Source organism: Epinephelus fuscoguttatus, linkage group LG19 (assembly GCF_011397635.1).
Source record: "Epinephelus fuscoguttatus linkage group LG19, E.fuscoguttatus.final_Chr_v1".
Classification (NCBI taxonomy): domain Eukaryota; kingdom Metazoa; phylum Chordata; class Actinopteri; order Perciformes; family Serranidae; genus Epinephelus; species Epinephelus fuscoguttatus.
The window spans coordinates 27,137,737-27,151,661 of NC_064770.1; the positions used below are offsets into that span (position 1 = coordinate 27,137,737).

The 13,925-nt window shown below is 42.4% G+C and overlaps 1 long non-coding RNA gene across 1 annotated transcript; it reads right to left on the reverse strand.

Annotated features, from left to right (window-relative positions):
* Positions 1 to 9,418: 9,418 nt before the first annotated feature.
* On the reverse strand, positions 9,419 to 12,532 carry LOC125879956 (uncharacterized). The gene is made up of 2 exons (XR_007447993.1): positions 12,455 to 12,532; positions 9,419 to 12,310 (listed from the first exon to the last, which is right to left on the reverse strand). It is a non-coding gene; the product is annotated as an uncharacterized LOC125879956 (long non-coding RNA).
* Positions 12,533 to 13,925: the final 1,393 nt, after the last annotated feature.

Genomic DNA, 13,925 nt, shown 5'->3' on the forward strand with positions numbered 1-13,925 from the left:
AATGTCCCCGACAGGGTTTGTAGTCGTATTGAGCAACTTGTTAGCAACCGCCTTTTTTACGACACGTAAAAGCTTCAAAATTAACAAGTGTTTTATATCGTAGAACAAAACCTGAAACTCGCTTAAGCTTTTGTTAACCACAAACCTTATTTGAGGCATTTTACCAAAATCTCATTCAAAAAACATACTGACTTTTAGACGAGAGAACCGGAAGTGCTAAAAGCGCTAACGGAGTTCCGGGTTTACTGGCACACTCTATAGGGACTTGGCTTGGGAACTGGAGGATCACGGGCTCATGTCCCTGCGCGCACCAAGTGTGGACAGGTAGCTGGAGAGTTGGCAACACCGCCGAGGTGCCCTTGAGCAAGGCACCGAACCGCCAACTGCTCGAGGAGCCCGCCTAAGGCTTTTAGCTAAAAGTAATGTTAACAACTATTAACCGGTAGCTAGTTACTGTGTTATTTATTAATGGGTACATTATTTATATTTATATTTATATTTATTTTATTTTAACTGTTAGTTAACTTATTATATAATCGTCACCAGCACGCAATGCATCTTGGGATAGGCTGGGCCACGAGGGATTCATCCGTTGCATCCTCCAAATTCTGTGAAAGGAGGCTGCATTTGAAGGAGCCTTTGAAATGGGACAACCTTGGCTGCACGTATGTGACGCAATTGGTGACTCCACTTAGGCCCTGATCACACAGGACCTGCAAAACACAAGGCGTGCCGCACTGTTTTTTTTTGTTTTTTGTTTTTTTTTTAAACCAAATGCTACTAGTAAAAAGAAATGCCTGCTGCACCTTTATATTGTTGCCAGGCAGCCACCCCATCACCTCCTAACATTCCCATATAATCAATGTACTGTTTATTTATCTGACAGTGATTAGTAAGACAGCTCTGGTTGAGGGTGAGAGGCTATCGGAAGGAAGGAAAGGAAGGAAGGAAACAGATCTGTGTGGGTACATGAGACCTCTAAAAAAAGGCTGGATCAAGGTACCACCGGTTGGTCCAGGAGCTTCACCTCAATTGTGGCTGTTTCCAGGCATATTTTAAGATGACTCGGGGGTAGTTTGACAACCTGCTGTCTATCGTTGGGCCGTATAGCCGTTGTCATGACCACCACAGGAGGCCCACCTCTCAAATCATCCGATTGGACAATGGGGAAAAGGCAGAGAAGACATAAGGCGTTTTTCTGAGTTGAAGTTTTTTTCAATGCGAGGAACTTCAGAGCACTCTGGCAAAAACGGCAGGTGCTTAGAGTGCAGAGATGTGAGGCGCGTTGCAATGCAAGAACCATGAGCAAAAAGCTTCATTCTCATTAAAACCAGCTGCTACAACGCGTCCTGTGTGATCACACCCTTAGACACCACACATAAAAATACAAATGAAACAATATACAAAGAGCTATAAATGACTATGAAATAATAATTTACCACTAACTCAATAGCGCTGAATTTACTCCTTAAATATAAATAATGTACCCATTAATAAAAAACACAGTAACTTAAATCATAAAAAATAACCCAAAACATAATGTGTGCAGTTACTATGGTTACATATAAATGTCTTAATGGATTTTTTTTTTCCACACTTGTGAAACCAAACATACGGCCTCGTGTGAATGGGTGAGTCCTCTGTCCTTTCTTATCTCCACCTCTGTTTACCTGTTATGTCGCCATGGCAACTCCCACCTTGGAAGCCCATTGGCCAACCTGTAGCGGCAGGTGAGGGAGTGCATTGTGCAAGCGCGTGGGTCTGAACTGAACGAGGGCGGGAGAGCGAGGAGGGGCGGACATAAAGACAAACAGTCATATAGAGGGGGAAACAATGGAGCAATAAACCTATAGAAGGCGGGTAAAGATAACCGGAAGAGAAGTAGAGGACGAGAGATAGCGATCACAGGGTAGGTGACTATTACCTCCACCCTCCGCCTCGCGCTGCTTTCTCAGAAACAGGAAGTCGCCGGTTGAACCGCCGTCTCCTCTAATGACGCAGCTGGCTGATGACGGCCATGTGTCACTGTTGCTATAGTAACCACCCGGGAGGGACAAACATCCGGATGGCTGCTTCACTGTCGTGTCGCCATTTTTGCATCACAACCGTTGCAGTCGTAAGCTGCCGTCACTGGCCACCATGGCGACCGGTAAATAAAGAGCCTACCTCTCTGACGTGTACATTCCCCGGTGAATACCCTGTTAACAACACGGTTTATTTAACGTTAAACATGTTACCATAACTACAGGGTTTAGAGACAGCTGGAAAAAAAAAGCTGAAAGTATTGATGTGGGGTTTTCATACAGTGTCTTATTTATGTTAAACCATAGGAACAATTTAAACACTGAATTATTCACATTTTCTGTGATTTACAGGCATACACAGACACAAAATATCAAAGTAGGATATTACCATATAGATGTAAAATACTGTTTAAGTTTTTATTTCTTACCTTTTTCTGCTGTATTAGTGTGTATGAATAGTGAAATGAAATTTTATAAAAGCATTTTGGCCAACTATGAATGAAGATTTTGACATTTTTATAGGCACCTTTATCGCTTTGCTTGTCGGTTGCACAGACTTTTAATGACCAATGGCACAAAAACTAAAGCGGGATATTATCAATTTAGATGCAAAAACACTGAATAATTTTTTATTTCTTACCTTTTCTGGTGTGTTTGTGTGTATAAATAGTGAAACTATTTTTTTACAACCTAGATCTGTTCTACAATAACATTTTGAGCAATTATGAATGAAGATCTGGACATTTTTACAGGTGCCTTTGTCGCTTTACATGTATTTTCATATATTTTTGGTTACACAGGCTTTTATTGAACAAAAGCACAAAAAAATCAAAGTGGGATATTACCAGTTTAGATGTAAAAACACCGTATACGTTTTTATTTCTTACTTTTTCTGCTGTATTTGCGTGTATAAATAGTAAAACAATATTTCTTACAACCTAGATTTGTTCTATAAAAACATTTTGAGCAATTATGAATAAAGATTTGGACATTTTTATAGGTGCCTGTCTCATTTTCCATGTATTTTCATGTATATTCGGTTACACAGACTTTATGAACAAAGCCACCATAAAATCAAAGTGGGATATTATCAGTTTAGATGTAAAAACACAGTATACATTTTTTCTTTATTTATTTTTCTGTCATATTTGTGTATATTAATAGTGAAATAATATTTTTTACAATCTAGATTTGTTCTATAAAAACATTTTTGAGCAATTATAACTGAAGATTTGGACATTTTTATAGGCGCCTGTGTCATTTCTCATGTATTCTCAGTTGCTGGCAGCTTTATTCTTTATTCGGAGTCAGTTAAGTTTATTGTTACCATGCATATAGTTTAATGCAGCAAAAATTAACCAAAATCTACCTGGACTCCAATGTACACAAAGTGTAAACAGTTGCATAATGTGTTATAATGATATGTCAGAGGAGGTAAAGGGATGGCAGCAACTTAAAAAAAAAAAAAAAAAAAAAAATTACATACATACATATATATATATATATATATATATATATATATAGATATAGATATAGATATATAGATATATATGATATGTTCTATTTAAAGGAAATAATTGTTAGCTTTGTCAGTGTAATCGTGCAAATATGTCAACATTTCCTGACATTACTAGATACAGATGTCAAGGATTGAAGCAAGCATGGTGACAAAACTGACACTGCACGCTCATAGTTTAGATGCATTTGTTTCAACTTCAAGGCACTTTGTGAAAAACAAAGGCTCAACATAAATCTTAAATTTGTAGTTACAGATCTGTATTATATGAATTCTTTCTTTAATTTGGCTTTTGATCCGTTACTCTCGCTTCCTTTTTCTAAACCAGCGTCTTGCTAGAATAGTTATGTGTTCTCTCATTAACATGGCATCATGGAACTTGATTGTCAGTTTTCTTTTGTTGTACTTTTCCACCATGTAGTCATCTCTGGCAAATTTTTAGCTATGCAAATGTATGGTTAAGGTGTTGGAGCGTGCAGAGATTAAAAGAGATAAAAAGTTAATGTTGCATAATTGTACCGAGACAAAGCTAAAGCAACAGATCAGATAATAAATTTTTGCTCCAGTAAAATTAGGTCGTGGACAGGCAGTTAGGTGCCTTGAGGGCATGCAGACTTTCATCGAAACCAAAGACATAAGTCAGCACTTTACACTACTGTCTGTCAGTGTGAACTCTGCTTTGTTTAGAATAGAGAAACCGCATTTGATGTTTTGTTCTTAATCTGGAACAAGAGAAAAGGTGATAAAGATATAGAAAGATAACCCGTAAGAAGGGTTTATAAATATAGCCTGTATATTGTGTTTTTATGTAAGATTTATTCTATAGTTGTAGGCACAGTTGGAAAAAAAACACAAGACAGACTGCTTTTTATTTTATTTTTTTTAAAGAATTTTAATAAATTTAAAATAAATTTAATTAAACCACACACAGCCATCACATTTATTTTATACATTATGGTTCGAAAAGCAAAGGCACATAAGAAAAAACTGCAAATTAGCCCCTCTTGTATTTTATTTTATTTTTTTTACAAACATGGTACCAACAACAGACAATGAAACATTACAAGGCAATTTTGTTTTTAAAGCAACACATACAACAGCATTGAAACAAACATCGCAGTAGACCTCATAAAATATATATTATTACAGGCAAGCTATGCATTTCAAAGCCTATCTTTTTCTTATTTTTACATTGATTTCTGACTTAAGTGGCTTATATGGTTGCATGTAAATTAAAGATTTTAATGGTCTGTAAATGCAATAAGAGATCAGGCATAACTCCAAGCAAAGTGTTTCATTACAGAATGTGAGTGTGTACATCTGCTGACAAAAACATGTTGCAGCTGAGAGCCCAGTGAGACAAATAAATGGTTAACATCACCCAAAATAATACACCATAATCACAGTCACTTAAACATGCATGTATGCATCGAGACATTAAAATGATATCTCAGGCTGCAGTTATTACGGTGGCATTAAAGTGAGCAGTGTGTGTGTTTGTACCGCGTGTGTTTGTGTGTGTGTGGAAAGGAGACCAGTCCCCTGTTCCTGCTGAACTGAGCCAGCCGACGTCACACACTGATTATCAGCACAGCAGGCACAGGAGACCGACCCAGCATGGGGCGAGGGAGGATAGACACAGGTGACTACACACAAACACACACACACGCACACACACAGAAAAGCCAGACAGACACTGATGCTCATGCAGACATCAACAGGTGGAAGTGTAAACAAAATATGAATGCAAACACAAAGTTAAACACACACACACACACACACACACACACAAACACACACTGAGAGACCCTGGCAGCCAGTGATACAAATGACGACATAGGATGACATGTTGCTCGCCCTACAGGAACAGGAGCCTTCTTCGACACTAATGAGACAGCTGACATTTAGCAGACACTGACACACTGAAGCCCCACAATTTTAGCTAATTCAACACATTACCAGTTATTATTACCAGCAGCTTCTGGGCAGTGATACCAGCTCCCATAAACCCCTTTCAGCCACAGTGCATCGCCCTTTTTTTACGCTTTCACAACACAATAGTGAGTCATCTGTGGACCACGTGCACACACTGTCGAACCCTCAACACACACGCTGTCACGGCAGAGGTGATTACGTGTGAGATTGACTTTGGTGGGCCCATAAAACCAGACTCTTTGAGTCAAACCTAGCAAATGAGGAGCGGTGCGTTTTTTTCCTCTTTATCGACAGTTTTAAAGGGGGAAGTCTGTGATGAGCAGTTTTCACATGTCACCTGGCAACGAGATACACTATACTGTGTAATCAAGTTTCCATCCAAATTTAGCACAAATCTTAAAAGCGAATTTCCTGGCAAGCTGCGAAAGAAAATGCAAATTTATGCACATCTCCATCCAACAGCTGTCGGCCCTAATTCTCCAGTCAGGTACCATTAAACTGCTGCAGAGCTGAGGGTACAATGAGATAAACCAGACCTTAAACCAGTGCAGATGATGATTTAACTATGATGGAAATATGCCGTTTATGTTTGTTTCATGTACAATTTTGAGGGAGGTTACAGTGTCTTCATTTAAAGGAACAGTGTTTGAGATTTAAGGGGATTTAAGGGGGGTTAGTGGTGTCTCGTGGTGAGGATCGCAGATTGCAACCAGCTGGAACTTCTCTCGGTTAGATTTCCTTCAGTGTTCATTGTTCAGGAGGTTTTTACTGGGAGGTCTGCTCCTCTCCAAAACAGACGGAGTGTGTGATTAAAACTGGTAAAGTAGTTTCACTTTACAAATCTGTGTTTCTCTCATGCAATCTGGCTCGTTGCACACGCTGTTAGCTTCACACCTGCTAATGTGTGCTCGCCTCTTTTCTCTGATAACTTCAGATGCAGACGTCCAGGAGGTTTTTAACATGAGCCGAATTAGCCACAGAGGTCTCCTTCTCTTCACGACAAACAGATAAGGTGATTTAAACCGATAAAAATCACTGAATAAAGCAGTTTCACGTTAGAAATCAGTGTTTCTCTGACACAGTTTGGCTTGTCAGAGATGGGCCACTAGCCCAGCACCTGCTCATGTGTGCTCACCTTTATTCTCTGATAACTTAAGATCCAGACATTCAGGAGGTTTTTACCATGAGCCGAATTATCCGCAAAGATCTCTTTATCTCCAAAACAACCAGAATCAGTGATTTAAACCGATTAAAAACACTGAATAAAGCAGTTTCATGATAAAAGATCTCTGTTTTTCCAACACTCGTCATGGACAAGCTGCTAACTATGATAGCTGATATGAAAACATAAATGTCCCTATCTAGAGCCAGTGTTTGGTTTGTCCATTCTGGGCTACTGTAGAAACATGGCAGTGCAACTTGGTGATCTCTGTGAACGAGGACCTGCTACCTATGTAGAGATAAACGGCTCATTCTAGGGTAACAAATACACAATGCTTCTTATTTTCAGATGATTGTACACTAAAGAAAACATACTTATATACTTATATTGCATTCAATTTCTGCTAATATATCTCCCTAAATCCTACACACTGGACCTTTAAATTGAAAGTATCATTAAAACAGGTGGATAGAGACGCTTTAAATCTAAGGAGTTTCATATCTGGGGTCTCTAAAGGATATAAAATGGCCGTAGCTCGACCATGTGTAAGCAGCTTTTTGCAGGAGATGCTGTCATGCTCATCTGAGGTCTGGTGTTGATGTGAAGAGCAGTGGTTTAATGCAGTGCAGCCCCTCCCTGACCTTTACTCTCCTGCTGCCGGCTGCAGCCCTGTGGCGGCAGAACTTAACCACTGTGAACATGGCGAACACTCACTGTTCACATGTGGGTTAAGTCCTGCCGCCGCACAGCCAGGTCGAGCATCTGTTCGTGACAGCATATGCAAATCAGTAACATGGGTGTGACTGTGTGTGAGTTAGCAAATTAGTGTGTGTGTGTGTGTGTGTGTGTGTATGCTCGAGAGAGGTTGCTTTCTTCATGTCAGCCATTGGAAATCCCTGGCAATGTGATTCAGTCCTGTAGTCTCAAAAATCACTCTGCCAGGAATTCCCCTGGCCAACAGAGACGACTAGACAGTCTGTGGTGAGTGAGGGACTTGAAAGCATGCAAATACAAATAGTACACACAATAATAAACCTCCTCCATCATTGTCATCTCTCACGTAAGATGCTCTATCCCTCATCTATACCTCTGTGTGAAAGAATTATCACAGTAGTCCGATGTGCTATGTCTTTGTCATTCACAGGTCGTAGTCACTGCGCTTTCTCAGCCCCTTGTGCACTGTATGTACGTGGTTCTCGCGACTCCCAGACTTCCCGTGGCCTCTTATAAAAATAGCTTTTCAATGACAGAATGGAGAATTAGGTTAGAAGGAAGTGGCCAGTCAAGTGGCACTCCCTTTAAAGACGTTTGCCCCGCTCTGCTCTACCCCTTTATCTGTGCCCCTTGTGTGGGGAAATTAAAAGAAAAAAAAAGAGCAGGAGAGCAGTGGGCCGTGTTTCCTCTGCTGCTGCTGCAAAAATCTCCTCAGAAATTATGAGGAAATTCCATGTCGAGTAAAGAAAGCTGATACTGTATTTATATGTTACTGCTTCTTATTAGTGCCTGTCAAATGAGACCTGATATCAACAAGCATGTGCACTCATCACCCCTGCAGCAGCAACTATTACTCTGAATTCCTTTTTGGTGATTTTTACCTGTCTGGACAGGACATATTTCCCTCATCGAGTGTCATTCCTCAAGCTCCAGATCCACACTGAGTGCAATTTGCCGTCCACTTCAAGTCTCTTTATTTTCAGCTGCATGAATATTCCACCATGTACAAGGTATGAGTCAGTGGGACACTTTTGGGGAACTCCAGACTCTAAATAAGTTTTAGCCGGCTGCCTGTTGTCACTGCGGGCCTGCTGCTGAGCTGTGCCAGGGACACAGTGAACTTGGGCCCTGTCACTACCACTGTATCACTGTTGTCACAAGTCTGCTGCAGCCAGGTCCGAGAGTTTGGAAAGAGGTTTCCGAAAATAGTACAAAAGCATCTTTAAGGAAGCTGAATGTTTTAAATACCACTCAGAGAGGTTGTATTCCAATCTCTGAGCGGCCAACCTAAAACTTGGTTGGTGCAGAATGAAAACTCTGTTTGATGTGCAGATATTTTCTCGTTCCCTCCAGGCCAATGTTCTTTCTGTCAGACTGTGGTCAGATCAACCAATAACACCAAATTATAACCACTCAGGACACACTGTGATTTTGTTGCTGCAGGGAAGAAATTAGAAAACCGATGTTTCTTTCTCTGTCTGCTCTCTGTCTTTGTGAATGGCTGCCTTTCACACCGTCTCACAGATTACACAACATGAAGCATTCTGTTTTAGGTGTTTTTGTCACTCGATTCAAGGAAAACTACCTAAAAGTGAATCTCTGAACACTTAAGTTGTGAGCGTCTCCTTAAATTCAGTTTTATTTTATGAGATGTGCTTTATATCCCTCGGCCGGCCTCCACATGTTCACAATAAAACGTGCTGTCTCAAGAGAGAAGGTCATTTAAGGTCCCGGCACCCATCAAAGACAGTGCGCTAACTCCTTTTTAACTCCTCTCCTCCATCAAGCTAAAACCCTGTATCCCGCCATCCTTTCATCTGGCAGTGGCGCGTCTCGTGTGTTATTTTCTCTGCCTTTTCATCTTTTCCATCGGTTTCTCTTCCCCTCCGCGTTCCCCCCGTCGAACCCGCAGCCGTTAATGTCTATGAGCTCATTCCTTCCCTTCCCCTGTAATGACGGCATTCTGGTTGACGCACGCTGTCCAACACCTCACCTCAAACACTCGCTGTGAGGATCCCAACACGTCTCACTTTTGCATTTGGCCTGTCGTGTTTTTTGGGTGCTGCGGCGGAGCCAAGCGATCCTGTTGTTACACTTTTCTCAAATTGGATGTTTATTATGGTTAGGAATAATGATAAGGTTCTACCATGTGGGCTGCGACTTATTGGCAGCTCGTAATTGTGCCAACGTGTTGCATCCTGATGGAGGCGTAGAATAGGAAAATTAGTGTCACCGGGTGACGATCGGCAGCAGATGTGCCCCAGTAGAGTCAAAATGTTTTTAGAGAGCGTCTTCGTGGCTTGCAGCCTTGTGTGTGGGTGCTTTGAAGGTTTTAGGGTGTACACTTTTACGCTTTGTGTGTGTTCTGCTGAGTTTATATTCGCGCACACGACATATGGAGGCCCCAAGTGTAGACGTGGCCACTGGCTGTTTTCTCAAACCGTCTCTCCCCTTCAGCCACAGTCCAGAATTGACATTGCCGTTTACACAAGGGCACACAGTTAAGTGGAAAAGCCTCTGTTGAGACAGCTGGATCTCAACCCCTTGTTGCTTCAACACATATCTTCTCTCTCCCTATGCCCTTGTGCACACACACACACACACACACACACACACTCACAGATGCACTAAGAAATGCACACATGCTCACAGGCAAGACGCAATCTGCCTCTCCGCACATAATATGCTCACTATCAATAAACAAACACAGTTATGTCAGTGGGCTGCTGGGCAAACATGGCATGTGCGTTAGCCGGGTTCTCGCCCTGTCTCATAACCAGAAATAGTACAAATACATACCAGTCTGACATCATTCACACCTCCGGCCTGTGAAACACTTCACAGAGCAAACAGTGAGCGGGGCTACCCATGGGCCAGCTGCACTCTGCTATTGTGCACTTTATTAATAATTAGGAATCAAACCAAAGCCTACACAACTTTTGTATCTTTCCATTGCATCAGAGAATTTCACAGAGGGCAGTTTGTTTCCAGCCCCAGCCTCATGTGAAATCAATCTATCTAAGTCTCAAGACGTTATGTCAACACTGGGGCACAAGGGTTACAATAATGTCTGAATTCCCCTCTTAAGTGTAAATAAGGCACATTTGCTTTTTATAATTGCTGTCGTGTCAATTACACCTCTTAAACACACACACACACACACACACACTGATGAGAGCAGAGGAAGAAATGTAACTATTAACCAGATCAGCTGAGTTCAGAAAGGAGACAAGATGAGCACACAACACATCCCAGCGACTTAAACCTAGATCTTTGAACTCACACACCTTACAGTACAGCGGCACCACACCCTGGCCCTCTTGCTACCAGACAGACTGTGCGTCTGGGTTGTGTGTGCGCATGTGAGCAAGATTGTATTTGTTTCATGTTGCGTGTGAGGGCGTAATTATTGCTGAGGCCGTGACATTCAGTGACATTCAAACAAGGACTCGCGCTCTACTATGGGCCCTCTCTGTTGCAGTTTTCCTGAATCAAAAGAGGGGGACGTTCATTGGCTGGCCTGGAATCAATGGAACGCACCACATGTGGGACATTAGTCTGAGAATAAAAAAAAAGTATTTCCAGCTCCAGATTTAAAAAAAAAAAAAAAAAAAAAAGAGAGAGAGAAGAGCTCAAAGTCTCTTCGGGCTGTAAAGCTAGCCTCAGCCCAGCCCAAGCCCGTGGTCCGCTCCCTGTAGCCCAATGCGTGTAACCCTATCCTCAGCCTGATTCGTTGCCAAACACCCTTACCACCACCAGCCCTGTACTTAGTGTACAGCCGCCCTGCTGCAACTGAACCACCACACATGCACAAATGGATGCAGAAACTACACACACACACACACTTTTATTCCACTACGCCACGGTTTCCTGAGCCTGGGCCCATTCCTACGAATTGCTGCTGGGCACACCCACCCACCCAGCCACACCACCAAAGCCAAGGCAGTCCTGGATCCCCACCTTCTCTCCTGCTCAAGCTCCCTCTGTCCCCTCTTTCCTCCATCCATTCATCCCTTTAGCTTTCCCTCACGGGCTTTACAATCTAATGATTCCTCGCTTTAAAAGGCAGAATAACTCCTACCTCTCTCCTCTTCCCCGTGTCTTTCGGCGTAGAGGTTATCTAAAGTCAGAGCAGAGCAAAGCAACAGATCCCTCTGCCGAACTATATTAACTCCTTTCTTCTGCGCTTCAGCTTTAATCTCCTTCAGCTCCATTTTCGCCCTCCACTGCCAAATTTCTTCTATACCAACACTCCCAGAGGAGCACTAGACAGGACGGTGGACAGGAAGACAGAGACCGCCAGCCCTGAGCTATAGCTGAGACTATTAGCTACAGTAGCTGCTGGATTCCCTTCCTTTCATGGAGGTTTGGGAGCTCACAGACTTACAGGGCCTCTGAACAATGAGAGGAATGTTTGAGCGGCTCCGGCCCTCGCTTCGCCACTACCATTACAACTCTCGGCTGCTTTTCTTGAAACTTTTTATGACCTCTGTTCTCACTCTTTGCTGCCAACGACGCCCCGCCGAGAGGCACACAGACTGATGGACATGAAGACAGATAGATGACACGCATGTGGTAGACGGATGACGTACTGTGAGCAGACAGTTGTAAAGGAAGGCAGACAAACAGGTAGAGGCAAACTAATTATGTGGCAAGTCATTCAGACGGTTGGAAATATAATCCCTAAATCAAACAGACAAACATATAAGCAGACAGACTGACAGACATACAAGCAGACAGACAGACAGAAATTAAGCCATCTCATTCAAAGGAACTATTTACGTCTGACCTTTGTAATAGAGCCGGTCCACAGTGACAGACCACAGATCAGGGCAATATTCCAGTGCCAATATTACAGTACATTTGAACAGCAGGCACACTTTACTGTCGCTCCGTGTGAATGTCTGTACTGATCAACAGGTTGCAGGAATTGCTGTGAAGTGAGTGTGAAGTGCCTCTCTGTGGAAGACCAGCGGTTCAAGACAAAAAAACAAACAAAAAAAAAGTCAAAGAAAAGCATACAGATCTGCCGGGTCATAAAGTCATAAAGAAATAAAACAAAAGCAACAATCTGAGAAGAGTCGGACGCGATGCTGCACCTACCTGAGACAGCAAGTTTTTACTCCTTTCCTCCGTCTCACTCTCCTCATGCCCTCCAGTGTCACACTCCTGAAGTTGAACTTCACAGTTGTTGTCCCCCCCCTCCCCCCTCCTCCTCCCTCTATCTCTCTCAGTGTTTGTCTGTGTCTCCCACTCTTCGTCTCGTCTCGTGGGTCTGTTTCTCCTTCGACTGTGCAGACAGGAGTGTGTGTGAACGCGAGTGTGTCTGGGAGCCAGACAGGGTGAGAGTAAGAGAGTGGGCGGGCCCAACCCAGTGCAGGGGATTCCTTTATGACGATGTCAGAGGAGAGGAGCCCTCCCCTTCCTCCCCTCTCCTCTCCTCCCTCTCTGCTCCTCTCCTCGCCTGTGCATGGCCGTGGCTGCTGCTAGAACACAGGAAAGGGGGCAGGGAGATAATTGGCTGCACAGCTGCTAATAAATGAGCAAAGGCTGTTTGAGTCAATAGCAGGCAGGAAGACCAGGCTGAATGTGCAGTGTTTCAGTGGACAAACACACTGAGATGTTTGTTACACCGTCTTGTATGTTGACGATAATCTGTAGCGAGATGAAAGTTGCAGATAGTGATAATTTATCTCTTCGAATGACAGTAATCGGAGTGAACAAGACACTGTTAAATCAAGCAGCTGTTCAGATGTCAGAAAAGGCTCTCAGTGCTATGTTGCAAGTTTGTTTCGGGATGTTTGTGAAGTTCTTAAACAAGATTATGCATGTGTGTGTGCATCATGTGGATGAGTGTATTCGCAGGAAAATGATTCGTGATAAAAACATGAAACACTTTTCAAACACTTCACTAGAGAAAATGATCACCAAGGGCCCAAAGTAAGAATGAAACCAAGGTAAAAGTCATACAAACTATAATATAAAGATGAGCATTAAAATACGATTTTTAAAGATGGCACGTGTTTAGGTTAAAGTCATATTAAGTCAGATTTTGAGCATATTTGAACATTAAGGTAAGGTAAGACTTTAATGTCCCAGAGGGGCAATTTGGGACATAGACAGTAGCCATAAGTAAAACAAAACCGACAGCACAATACATAACACACAGAATCCAGTATCGCACCCTGTCAGGGAGAAATCATGGACAATTAGTGGTCACCAATGGTTAAGATAAGCAATAGCAGACGGGACAAAGGACAATGTGTAATGCTTAGTGCTACATTTAGGCAGGCAAAACCTCCGGCCTGATGGAAGCATGTGAAACTCAACATGGTGAGACTGAGCTTTAGATTCATGAACATATTTCTAAAATGTTCCAGTTTTATCAGGAAATCAATATTGAGTGTAAAGTGCATTGTAGGTTGTTCCACGAGTCCGGAGCACAGAACCTAAAAGCATCATAGATTATAATTTCACTGTACACATCATCTTTCACTGTGAATAAAAATCCAACATGCTGCATATACAGTACACATGCACTGCACACACTCATACAGCCTATATTTATCCACTC